We start from the raw sequence: 5,809 nt of genomic DNA, 5'->3' as shown, positions 1-5,809 counted from the left end.
GATGAAAGCTCCGTTTCAGCAGAATTCCAGGCAGAGGCTCACGATAAATTTCAGCTGTGCGCCGACACTTTTTTACATTTGTAAAGCCCATATCTTAGATCAAATTAAACTTATTCAAGGTACCCCAAGCAAAAACTCGAATTTGAATCACTCTCTTCAGTCTCAATCAGACAACTCAATGGCTTGCATTAAAGTACCTCCATGCGACACTGAAGTCTTTTATGGCAGTTATGAAGATTGGCCCTCGTTTCGTGACATGTTCACGGCCGTATATTTGAATCACCCCAAGCTAACCCCTGCTCAAAAGCTCTATCACCTCTGAAACAAAACAAGAGGTAAAGCAAGTGGTATCGTCAAACATTACAAATTATGTGACGAAAATTTTGCCCTGGCTTGGGAAGCTCTCCGTGCGCGTTATGAAAACAAGCGAATGCTAGTCGACAATCAGCTGAAAACCCTATTCAATCTCCCGGCGGTCAACTCCGAAAATAGTGAAGCGATTCAAAAAATCCAAACCACGATTAACGATTGCCTTTCCGCACTTAATTCCCTAGGCGTTCCCGTCGCTAATTGGGATCCAATCCTCATTTATTTCTGTTCAACGAAACTCCCAGAAGAAACCCTTTCACTCTGGGAGCAATCTCTTAAGTCGCGTAAAGAACTACCATTGTGGTCTCATATGGATGAGTTTTTAACCAGTCGCTACGAAGTCGTAGAACGACTAAACAGTATTCGAATGACTAAGAATCGGCACTCATTTCCACAACGCTCCAATAAAATAAAAGCTTTTCATTCGAAAGAAAACCTGTACGTCAAATGCAAGCTCTGTAGTAACCCACATTCTCTTAAAGTGTGCCCCAATTTTCGCCAACTTAGCGTACCAGAAAGAAAAAAGTTCGTCGAAGAAAATGGGTACTGTCTCAACTGCTTGGCATATAATCATGTCTTAAAGGACTGCCACAGTACTTTTAAATGCTTTCAATGCAAAAGATCGCACCATACCCTCTTACACTCGGAGTCCAATCTAACCAGCGAATCCAACGTTCAACGCCAGTCCACCCAATCAGCCACCCACTCAACTTCATTATTGCTCACGCAATCCAATCCAGCAACTCCAACCCAATCTAATCATGCCCAAGTGATACATCCAATTTTCGAGTTATCGCAAAACAGCAGCCTACGGAGCGTTCTACAACCGTTGTTCAAGCGAATTTCTCCAGCAATAACGAAACCACTCTATTGCCCACAGCCATCGTACATGTTGAGCATCTAGGCGAATTATACTCACTTAGAGCTCTCATCGACCAGGGGTCACAAAAAACCTTCATATCTGAAAAATCTCAGAAAAGGTTGCAATTGCCTACAATCAAAGAAAACTTCTCTATAACTGGAATGGGCGGCTCAATGATCGAAAACGCTAATCGCGTTTGTCACCCCGTTCTTGTAGCCAAAAGAAACAATATGCGCATAGAAGCCAAGGCAATTGTACTTCACAAACTAACCAGTTTTCTCCCAACTTTCCCGATGAAAAAACCCAATGTCGCCGTCAAAACGGACTTAGATTTGGCTGACCCATATTTCTTTAATCCTTCTAAGATTGATATCATCATTGGCAGCGATGCCACAAGTTCTGCTGGAAGGAGTCAAACATAACGTATTCGGGAATCTTTTAGCGCAAAACTCCATATTTGGGTGGTACCTCAGTGGACCAATGAACCGTACTCACATCATGGAGGACGACAGCGAGAAAATAAATTCTCAACTTACAAAATTCTGGGAAATCGAAGAATTACCAGAGCATCATACACCATCCGAAGATGATGTATTTTGTGAGACATTCTATGTCAACACAACATACCGCCAAGATGACGGGCGATATGTTGTTCGTCTTCCGTTCAAAAGAACATTTCCATCTAGTCTCAGTATCGGTCGTTCTCGTTACCAAGCCATGAAGCAAGCCATTCGTATGGAACATACACTCAGCAAAAATCCCGACCTAAAAGAAGAATATACTCAAGTATTGGAGGAATACTTAACTTTAGAGCACATGAAACCAACCTCTTCTGAGGAAATCCATGATAATAGAAAGTATCTATCTTTTTATTTACCTCATCATTCGGTCATTCGTGCCGAAAGCAAGTCAACAAAAGTACGAGTGGTATTTAATGCCTCTAAGCCCTCCGAAACTGGACTTCCGCTCAACGATGTTCTCCATACCGGTCCCACTTTACAAACCGATTTAATGGTCGTCATCTTAAATTGGCGACTTTACCGATATGTTTTCAATGGAGACATCCAAAAAATGTATCGGCAGATCCTAGTACACGAACAGGACCAGCAATTTCAACGCATCCTCTTCCGTAGGAAAAATGAAAATAAAGTCAGCGACCTTGCGCTCAAAACAGTCACTTACGGCGTTAACTGCGCCCCGTATTTGGCGATCCGTACTTTACACCAATTAGCAAAAGATTCCTCACACTCTTATCCATTAACCAAACGTATTCTTACCGAGGAAACATATGTCGATGACATCATATCCGGGGGCCATGATATCCCATCCTCCTTAAATGCACAATCGCAACTCATTCAGTGCTTATTAACGGCTGGATTTCCTCTGAAAAAGATTACAGCCAATCACCCACAACTTCTAAAAAATATTCCAACAGAAGATTTGCTGGACTCCGACTTTCTTAAGTTTGATAGTTCCAGCTCCACTAAAACACTTGGCATACGGTGGAATGCCCTTAACGATTCATTTCCATATTCTATTCAGTCAATAAACCCATCAACAAGTGCAACAAAGCATCAAATTCTTTCGTCGGTGCCAAAACTTTTTGACCCGGCAGGGTGGCTATCGCCCATCATTATTCAAGCAAAAATGCTTTTACAACAACTTTGGCTAGAGGGCACAGAATGGGACGAATGCGTGAAACCACTTTCACTGCACAAGTGGAATCAATTTGTCGTAGATTTACCAGCAATAGATCAAATTCAAATACCCCGATGGACAAAATTCGCTCCCGATCGAAAAATCCAAATTCACGGATTTTGTGACTCTTCTGAAAAAGCCTACTGTGCATCAATTTATATTCGCGCCCATTCACATGATAATCATGTTACTTCTCATTTACTGTTTTCCAAATCTAAAGTGGCTCCATTACAAACCATAAGCCTTCCGCGCTTAGAGTTATGTGGAGCAGTTTTATTATCCAAGGCAATTAAAAACGTTATTTCCCAGCTTCCGCTCGGAAAATATTAGTTATTCCTCTGGTGCGATTCAACTATAGTCCTCTCGTGGTTAGAAAAACCACCATGTACTTGGAAAGTATATGTGGCAAACCGCACAACCCAGATAATCAAAAATGTCGGGAACGTCAAATGGAGGCATATTTCATCTAACCAAAACCCGGCCGATTTGGGCACACGCGGCTGCAAGCCCCAAGACTTAGTCCATAACTCACTTTGGTGGCACGGCCCCGAATGGCTAGTGAAACCTGCGGAGCAATGGCCAATATCCTTTCAACAAAAAATTATTCCCCCCGAGATTCGCAAAGTTGAAACCTTTCATATATTAGAAGAGGAACCTGACATTCTGAGTCGATTTTCATCATGGCCCAGAGCAGTACGAGTTATTTCATACATATTTCGTTTCTTTAACCAAATTAAATCACATCATATACAGTCCACTTCCGAATCCTCATACGAAACAATAGTACTTTCGCAAGCCGAAATCCAATTTGTGAAAATTCGACTCATATCACTCGCTCAGAAACGCCATTATCCAAACAACAAGCCACAATAACATTGACGAATATTCAAAACTTTCAAACTCCCAAACAGTATCAAAACGGAGTTCACTTCTTTCATTAAATCCATTACTGGATAAAGATGGTATTCTTAGAGTAAACGGACGTTTGGCAAATGCTTCGCTTTCTTACAACGAAAGGCATCCAATTATTCTGCCAGAATCATCAAGATTTTGCTACTTATTTCTCCAATTTGTTCACAATCTGCTAATGCACGCAGAACATCAACTCATGATCAGAGTAGCCAAACAGGAATATTTCATCCCGAGATTTAAGTCTAAAGTTAAACAAACCATTTTCAATTGTAAAATATGTACGATTCATAAGCAAAAAATGCGAACACAAATCATGGCAGCATTACCACCAGAAAGATGCCCTTATTCCTTACCATTTACTCGAACGGGCATTGATTTTGCAGGACCTTTTGATATAAAATCAGCTAACACTCGTAAGGCACCCTTTCTCAAGGGGTATGTATGCGTTTTCGTCAGCTTTCTCTAGATTCGTCGGTCGACGCGCCCTACCTCAACTTATCTTTTCTGACAACGGGAAAAACTTTGTAGGAGCAAGTCGTGCCCTTCAAAGGGATCTCCAACAATTTCTAAAAGAAGCATCCTCCGACATCCGGTCGAAATACACCATCCACGGACTCGAATGGCGCTTTATTCCCCCAAACGCACCGCATATGGGTGGCTTATGGGAAGCTGCGGTGAAGAGTTTCAAATTACATTTGAAAAGAGTCGCGGGAAACATGCACTTCACCTTTGAAGAATTCGCAACCCTGCTTACCCGCATCGAAGCAGTACTCAACTCTCGTCCTTTATCACCTATGTCAGATAATCCGCTAGACTTAGTAGCTCTGACTCCAGGGCATTTCTTAACGAGGTGCACCACTACTCGCTATTCCCGAACCGGAAGCTGAAAACCTCTCCCTTCAAAATCGCTGGGAGAAATTTAAATTGCTCCATCAGCATTTCAGTATTCGTTGGAAGGAAGAATATCTAAAAGAGTTGCATAAAAGATATAAATGGAAATGCCAACAAACAGATCTTAAAGTTAATGATTTTGTCGTCATCAAAAATGAATTGACACCACCAAACGAATGGCGCTTAAGGAGAGTTGAAAAGGTGTACTATGGCTCAGATAACAAAGTTCGTGTTGCAGACGTTCGAACACAACATGGCCTTTTTACAAGACCAATTATCAAATTATGTCCTCTGCCCATTGCGTCAGAGATAACTCACCCAAACCCCTGACTACAATCTACCCCATTATCTTTGTGCATTGTCCTAGCCAATAATTTCTCAAGACCCCCTACTAACGTTTTACCCTATTTACAGAGCAATCATGGTTCGCCACAGCAGCCCATCGCCATCATCGCCCTATTGTTCGTTTGCGCTTGGCACCACGCAGAAACGGAACTCAACCTCGTCGACTTGATCCTACCGTCCACTTTTGTCTGGTGTGTCATCGTTATCACGCGCTTCGATTTTGTAGGATGTTCTTAAATATGAACGTGGAAGAGCGAATTCGTTGTGTGCGGATCTTCGAATACTGCTCCAACTGCTTGGCTCGAACACACCGTGTGAAGCAGTGTACGTCAGCGAACAGCTGCAAAACCTGTAATAGGAACCATCATACCTTATTGCACCGTACGCAAATGGGTGCACCGCAAACTGAAAACTTGCCTCGAAATGAAGCACGTCGAGTTGTACAGCAGGCCATCAGGGCCTTAGAAATGGTCCAGAAAACACTTGTACCAGTGCAAGGCGCGCGCCGTGTTTAAGGGACTTATGCCCTTAAAATGCAACTAGTCCTGAGCGAACGCAGCAACCCACTTTTGCGAACTAACTGGAAGAGTTTGCAGTGCAAACTGGCTATAAATACAAGTGCATTTTGCCATATGCTTTCTCTTCTTTTTCACACCAACCATCAACGGAGCAGCAGCTCAGCGTATCAACTCATCGATCACCTAATCACCTACATCTTTCATCATCGCAAAA

The sequence above is a fragment of the Rhagoletis pomonella genome, unplaced genomic scaffold (assembly GCF_013731165.1).
Source record: "Rhagoletis pomonella isolate Grant_MI unplaced genomic scaffold, Rhpom_1.0 Rhpom_scaffold_00009, whole genome shotgun sequence".
NCBI lineage: Eukaryota > Metazoa > Arthropoda > Insecta > Diptera > Tephritidae > Rhagoletis > Rhagoletis pomonella.
Note: the sequence above shows the minus strand (reverse complement) of the source record.